Here is an 8,577-nt window from a genome sequence, read left to right as displayed (position 1 = left end):
TATCAAGAATAGTCCACCACCCAAAGGACATCCAGCCAACTTGACACAACTGTGGGAAACATTGGAGTCAACATGGGCCAGCATCCCTGTGTAATGCTTTCGTCCCCTTGTAGTCCAAGTCCTGACGAATTGAGGCTGTTCTGAGGGCAGAAGTGGAGGGGTTCAACTCAATATTAGGAAGGTGTATATGCACAGTACCAGTCAAAAGTTTGGACACCTATGCACACCTTATACATTGTATAATAATAGTGAAGACAACTATGAAATAAAACATGGAATCACGTAGTAACCAAAAAAGTGTCAAATCTAAATCCATTTTATATTTGAGATTCATCAAAGTATCCACCCTTTGCCTTGACAGCTTTGCACACTCTTAGCATTTCTCAGGCTTCATGAAGTAGTCACCTGGAATGCGTTTCAATAAAAAGATGTGCCTTAACAGTTCATTTGTGGAATTTCCTTCATACATTTAAACTATTCAGTTGTGTTAACAAGGTAGGGGTGGTATACAGAAGATATCCCTATTTGGTAAAATACTAAATCTATATTATGGCAAGAACAGCTCAAATGAGCAAAGAGAAACAACAGTCCATTACTTTAAGACATGATTGTCAGTCAATCCTTTGAAAATTTCTTCGAGTGCAGTCGCAAAACCATCAAGCGTTATGATGAAACTGGCTCATGAGGACCGCCACAGGGAAGGAAGACCCAGAGGATATGTTCATTAGAGTTAACGGCACCTCAGATAGTAGCCCAAATAAATGCTTCACAGAGTTCAAGTAACAGACACATCTCAACATCAACTGTTCAGAGGAGACTGCGTGAATCAGGCCTTCGTAGTCGAATTGCTGCAAAGAAACCACTACTAAAGGACACCAATAATAAGAGACCCGTTTGGGCCAAGAATCAGGAACAATGGACATCAGAGTGGTTGAAATCTGTCCAAATTTGAGATTTTTGGTTCCAACCACTGTGTCTTTGTGAGACACAGAGTAGGTGAACGGATGATCTCTGCATGTCTGGTTCCCTCCTGTGAAGCATGGAGGAGGAGGTGTGATGTGTTTTGCTGGTGACACTGTCAGTCATTTATTTGGAATTCAATACACACTTACCCAGCATGGCTACCACACACAAAAGGCTGCATGCATACTAAAACATATGCCCTGCAGATGTAACATGGAAAGAGACACGAGTTCTGTGTGAAGGAGACGAAGCGCAAAGAAATACCTGAAGAATGCAAATGAAGTGCATTCGGAAACTATTCACAGCCCATCACTTTTTCCACATTTTGTTAAGTTACAGCCTTCTTCTGAAATGGATTTGCCGGTGACACTGTCTGTGATTTATTTAGAATTCAAGGCACACAACCAGCATGGCTACCACAGCATTCTTCAGCGTACGCCATCCCATCTGGTTTGCGCTTAGTGGGACTATCGTTTGTTTTTAACAGGACAATGACCCAACACACTTCCAGGCTGTGTAAGTGCTACTTGACCAAGAAGGAGAGTGATGACGTGCAGCAACAGATGACCTGGCCTCCTCAATCACCCGACCTCAACCCAATTAAGATTGTTTGGGATGAGTTGGACCGCAGATGGAAGGAAAAGCAGCCAACAAGTGCTCAGAATATGTATGAACTCCTTCAAGACTTTTGGAAAAGCATTCCAGGTGAAGCTGGTTGAGAGAATGCCAAGAGTGTGCAACGCTGTCATCAAGGCAAAGGGTGGCTACTTTGAAGAATCTCAAATATAAAATAGATTTAGATTTGTTTATTAACACTCTTTTGGTTACTACATGATTCCATGTGTTATTTCATAGTTGTGATGTATTCACTATTATTCTACATTGTAGAACATAATAAAAACTAAAGAATAACCCTTGAATGAGTAGGTGTGTCCAAAACTTTTGACTGGTACTGTGCATATACACCTGTGCATGAAGACCTTCCTAATATTGAGTTGTACCCCTCCACTTCTGCCCTCAGAACAGCCTCAATTCGTCAGGGCTTGGACTCTACAAGGGGACGAAAGCATTCCACAGGGATGCTGGCCCATGTTGACTCCAATGTTTCCCACAGTTGTGTCAAGTTGGCTGGATGTCCTTTGGGTGGTGGACTATTGATACACACAGGAAACTGTTGTGTGAATAACCCAGAAGTTTTGCCGTTCTTAGCAAAAAACTGTGCACTTGGCACCTACTACCATACCCAGTTTAAAGGCACTTAAATCTTTTGTCTTGCCCATTCACCCTCTTAATGGCACACATACACAATCCATGTCTCAAGGATTAAAAATCCTTCTTTAACCTGTCTCCTTCATCTACACTGATTTAAAGTGGATTTAACAAGTGACATCAATAAGCGATCATAGCTTTCACCTGGTCAGTCTATGTCATAGAAAGGGCAGGTGTTAATGTTTTGTATACTCTGTGTATAACTGTCACTGACTTTTGCCTCATTCCACTCCATTGTTAGATGAACCTTTATTTCTTCAAACCATCACGGTCACCTAATAATCCCCAGTTTACAATTGGCTCATTCATCCCCCTCCTCTGCATTCCCCAGGCCGTTGTTGCAAATGAGAATGTGTTCTCAGTCAACTTACCTGGTAAAATAACGGATAAATAACATTTAAAAAATAAATACATAAAAAAAAATGTGTTACAAGTTGTGCAATAATTTGGGATATATAGCCTATTTGAATCATTATGGAATGCAGACCATACGTAGCAGTTTAAACCTTTAGCCTAGCGCACGGTTTACGACAACTGGACTGTTGTCGTCACATATCCATGATTAGTGAGGATTATTAAGGGTCGATTTATAGTACTACTGTTCAACCCCAATTGCACACTTTTCTCACCTTCCAATATTTCATGTATTGAACAATTGTGTATGTCAACCTTCCGGATGAATCAAACCATTGTTTTTTTACTTACTAATATATTTTGTGCTTAAAGGCTCTCCAAAACTGTTTTTGTATTTTTCATAAATACAGTGCATTCGGAAAGTATTCAGACCCCTTCACTTTTTCCACATGTTGTTACGTTCCAGCCTTATTCTAAAATGGATAAAATACAAATAAATCCTCATCAATCTACACACAATACCCCACAATGACAAAGTGAAAACAGGTATTTAGACATATTTACACATTCATAAAACATTCAAATAAACATACCTTATGTACATAAGTAATCAGAGCCTTTGAGACCCCTTTCCATTGATCCTCCTTGAGATGTTTCTACAACAAGTCTACCTTTTGTAAATTAAATTGATTGGAGATGATTTGAATTGGACATGTCTATATAAGGTTCCAAAGTTGACAGTGCATGTCAGAGCAAAAACCAAACCGTGAGGTTGAGCTCCGAGACAGGATTGTGTCGAGGTACAGATCTTTGGAAGTGTACCAAAACATTTCTGCAGCATTGAAGGTCTCCAAGAGCACATTGGCCTCCACCATTCTTAAATGGAAACAGTTTGGAACCACCAAGACTCTTCCTAGAGCTGGCTACCCGGCCAAACTGAGCAATCAGGGGAGAAGGGCCTTGGTCAGAGAGGTGGCCAAGAACCCAATGGTCAACCTGACAGAGCTCCAGAGTTCATCTGTGGAGATGGGTGAACCTTCCAGAAGGACAACCATCTCTGCAGCACTCCACCAATCAGGCCTTTATGGTAGAGTGGCGAGATGGAAGCCAAGACCCTAACCCTAAGCACACAGCCAAGACAACGCAGGAGTGGGTTCGAGACAAGTCTCTGAATGTCCTTGATGTCCCAGATAGAGCCTGGAATTTAACCCGATCCAAGATTTCTGGAGAGACCTAAAAATAGCTGTGAAGCGACGCTCACCATCCAACCTGACAGAGCTCGGAAGGATCTGCAGAGAAGAATGGGAGAAACTCCCCAAATACAGGTGTGCCAAGCTTGTAGTGTCATACCCAAGAAGACTCGAGGCTGTAATCACTGACAAATGTGCTTTAAAAGGTCTGAATACTTATGTAAATGTGATTTTTCAGTTTTACATTTGTATTACATTTGCTAAAATACACTGCTCAAAAAAATAAAGGGAACACTAAAATAACACATCCTAGATCTGAATGAATGAAATATTATTGTTAAATACTTTTTTCTTTACATAGTTGAATGTGCTGACAACAAAATCACACAAAAATTATCAATGGAAATCAAATTATCAACCCATGGAGGTCTGGTTTTGGAGTCACACTCAAAATTAAAGTGGAAAACCACACTACAGGCTGATCCAACTTTGATGTAATGTCCTTAAAACAAGTCAAAATGAGGCTCAGTAGTGTGTGTGGCCTCCACGTGCCTGTATGACCTCCCTACAACGCCTGGGCATGCTCCTGATGAGGTGGCGGATGGTCTCCTGAGGGATCTCCTCCCAGACCTGGACTAAAGCATCCACCAACTCCTGGACAGTCTGTGGTGCAAAGTGGCGTTGGTGGATGGAGCGAGACATGATGTCCCAGATGTGCTCAATTGGATTCAGGTCTGGGGAACGGGCGGGCCAGTCCATAGCATCAATGCCTTCCTCTTGCAGGAACTGCTGACACACTCCAGCCACATGAGGTGTCTTGCATTAGGAGGAACCCAGGGCCAACCGCACCAGCATATGGTCTCACAATGGGTCTGAGGATCTCATCTCGGTACCTAATGGCAGTCAGGCTACCTCTGGCGAGCACATGGAGGGCTGTGCGGCCCCCCCAAAGAAATGCCACCCCACACCATGACTGACCCAGGAGATGTGTTGATAGAACTTCGGTAGCGTTTTCCTCAGATTTTCTTTGTTAAAGTCCCAAACTGCAATAAATGCGGCCTCAGGATATACGGTTTACAGTTCGCAGAGTCCAGTGTAGTTCTTAGCGAGCCAAAGAAAATTATTTTGGAAGGTAATGAGGTCGGCATTTGATGGTGGATATTCCAGATCAGTAGGAACAAACAGACTTGAGTTCCTGTACACATTACCACAATCACACAATCTCCACCTTTTTTCTCCCCCAGGAGTTCTTTCATCCTGTTTGCGCGATGGAGGAGAACCCTGCTGGCTATATGGACAGGGACAGTATATTCGGAGAGAGACGTGATTCAGTGAAACAGAGTATGTTACAGTCCCTGGTGTCTCTCTGGAAGGAGATTTTCACCCTGAGCTCATATGCTTTGCTGTCCAGAGACTGAACGTTAGCGAGTAATATACTCGGAAGCGGTGGATGGTATGTATGCCCCCTGAGTATGACTAGGAGCACACTCCTTATTCCGCTGTGGTGGCGTCATGGAGCAGCCCCCAGGATGAATGGAACTGCTTTGGGGAGTTCAAATGAAGGCTCCAATTCAGGGAAATCTCATTTCTGGTCAAAAAGCTGGTAAGTGATCACTGATCTAATATCCAGAAGTTCCCCAGGTGGTGAAGATAGGCAACACCTCCACCACGCTGGTCCTCATCATGGGGGCCCCACAAGGGTGGGTGCTCAGCCCTTCCTGTACTCCCTGTTCACCCATTATTGCGTGGCCACTAACGTCTCCAACTGCATCATCAAGTTTGCTGACGACAACAGTGGTAGGCCTGATTACAAACAACGACAAAACAGCCTACAGGGAGGAGTCGAGGGCCCTGGTGGAGTGGTGTCAGGAAAATAACCTCTCCCTCGGCGTCAACAAAATGTAGTAGCTGATTGTGAACTTCAGGAGACAACAGAGAGAGCATGCCCCCATCCACATCGATGGGGCCTCAGTGGAGAGGGTGAAAAGCTTCAAGTTCCTCGGTGTGAACATCACTGACAACCTGAAATGGTCCATTCACACAGACAGTGTGGTGAAGGTGTTTACCTCAAGAGGCTGAAAAAATGCGTCTTTGCCCCTAAGACTCTCTTAAACCTCCACAAGTGCACCATTGAGAACATTGGCACGGCACCGCCTGGTACGGCAATTAAACCGTCCTCAATCAAAGGGCTGTCCAGAGGGTGGTGCGGTTAGTCCAGTAGTTGGGCTCAACCATTCCGACCATAACCATGCTGATTGGCTAGACTGGCCAATCTACAATGGAATGGTTCAAAAATAAACATATCCAGGTGTTAGAATGGCCAAGTCAAAGTCCAGACCTGAATCCAATCGAGAATCTGTGGAAAGAACTGAAAACTGCTGTTCACAAATGCTCTCCATCCAACCTCACTGAGCTCGAGCTGTTTTGCAAGGAGGAATGGGAAAAAAAGTCAGTCTCTTGATGTGCAAAACTGATAGAGACATACCCCAAGCGACTTACAGCTGTAATCGCAGCAAAAGGTGGCGCTACAAAGTATTAACTTAAGGGGGCTGAATAATTTTGCACCCCCAATTTTTCAGTTTTTGATTTGTTAAAAAAGTTTGAAATATCCAATAAATGTCGTTCCACTTCATGATTGTGTCCCACTTGTTGTTGATTCTGCACAAAAAAATACAGTTTTATATCTTTATGTTTGAAGCCTGAAATGTGGCAAAAGGTCGCAAAGTTCAAGGGGGCCGAATACTTTCGCAAGGCACTGTATATAGTTAGTTTTGTATACTGTGTAGATTTGTGAGAATATACACTGCCGGGTCACTTATACATTTCCAGGTTTTCCATGAAAACATACCTGAAATGAGATGCAAAATGTATAGGAAATATAGTCAAGATGTTGTCAAGGTTATAAATAATGATTTTTAGTTGAAATAATAATTGTGTCCTTCAAACTTTGCTTTCATCAAAGAATCCTCCATTTGCAGCAATTACAGCCTTGTAGACCTTTGGCATTCAATTTGTTGGGGTAATCTGAAGAGATTTCACCCCATGCTTAATGAAGCACCTCCCACAAATTGGATTGGCTTGATGGGCACTTCTTATGTACCAAATGATCAAGCTGCTACCACAACAGCTCAATAGGGTTGAGAGCCGATGACTGTGCTGGCCACTCCATTATAGACAGAATACCAGCTGACTGTCATGTTTTGTCTTATATTGTCTTGTCATTATGCTTTCCCTTCTGTTCGTTTCCCCCTGCTGGTCTTATTAGGTTCGTTCCCTTTTTCTATCCCTCTCTCTCTCCCTCCCTCTCTCTCCTCTCTCTATCGTTCCGTTCCTGCTCCCAGCTGTTCCTCATTCTCCTACTCACTCATTTAGTCTTTCCACACCTGTTCCCTATCTTGCCCTCTGATTAGAGTCCCTATTTCTCCCTTGTCTTCCGTTTCTGTCCTGTCGGATCCTTGTATATTGTTCGCCATGCTGTGTCTTCGTCTCGCCCTGTCGTGTCTTGTTTCCCTCAGATGCTGCGTGTGAGCAGGTGTCTGAGTCTGCTACGGTCGGTGCCTTCCCGAGGCAACCTACAGTTTATGGTCGAGTCTCCAGTCTGTCCTCGTCACTACGAGTGGAATTAGTTTTTTATGTTTAGTTTTCTGCTCCGATTTGTCTAGGAGTATTGCATATTTCCTTTACTGGAATAAAGACTCTGTTTTCGCCAAGTCTCTTTTGGGTCCTCATTCACCTGCATAACACTGACTGCTTCTTCCCTAAATAGTTATTGCATAGTTTGGAGCTGTGCTTTGGGTCATTGTTCTGTTGTAGGAGGAAATTGGCTCCACAATTAAGCGCCGTCCACAGGGTATGGCATGGCGTTGCAAAATTAAGTGAAAGCCTTTCTTTTTCAAGATCCCTTTTACCCTGTACAAATATCCCACTTTACCACCACCAAAGCACTCCCAGACCATGACATTGCCTCCACCATGCTTGACAGATGGCGTCAAGCACTCCTCCAGCATCTTTACATTTTTCCCGTGTCTCACAAATGTTATTTTTTGTGATCCGAACACCTCAAACTTAGATTTGTCTGTCCATAACACTTTTTTTCAACCTTCCTCTGTCCAGTGTCTGTGTTCTTTTGCCCATCTTAATCTTTTATTTTTATTGGCCAGTCTGAGATATGTCTTTTTGTTTACAACTCTGCCTAGAAGGCCAGCATCCCGGAGCAACTGTTGACGTTGAGACTGGTGTTTTGCGGGTACTATTTAATTAAGCCACCAGTTGAGGACTTGTGAGGCGTCTGTTTCTCAAACTAGACACTCTAATGTACTTGTCATCTTGCTCAGTTGTGTACCGGGGCCTCCCACTCCTCTTTCTTTTCTGGTTAGAGCCTGTTTGCGCTGTTCTGTGAAGGGAGTAGTACACAGCGTTGTAAGAGATCTTCAGTTTCTTGGCAATTTCTCGCATAGAATAGCCTTCATTTCTCAGAACAAGAATAGACTGACGAGTTTCAGAAGAAAGTTCTTTGTTTCTGGCCATTTTGAGCCTGTAATCGAACCTGTAATCAAATGCTGATTCTCCAGATACTCAAATAGTCTAAAGAAGGCCAGTTTTATTATTTATCTTTAATCAGCACAACCGTTTTCAGCTGTGCTAACATAATTGCAAAAGGGTTTTCTAATGATCAATTAACCTTTTAAAATATAAACTTGGATTAGCTAACACAACATGCCATTGGAACACAGGAGTGATGGTTGCTGATAATGGGTCTCTGTATGCCTATGTAGATATTCCATGGGGCGGCAGGTAGCCT

The sequence above is a fragment of the Oncorhynchus gorbuscha genome, linkage group LG13, assembly GCF_021184085.1.
Source record: "Oncorhynchus gorbuscha isolate QuinsamMale2020 ecotype Even-year linkage group LG13, OgorEven_v1.0, whole genome shotgun sequence".
Lineage (NCBI taxonomy): Eukaryota > Metazoa > Chordata > Actinopteri > Salmoniformes > Salmonidae > Oncorhynchus > Oncorhynchus gorbuscha.
This window is presented reverse-complemented; position numbering follows the sequence as displayed.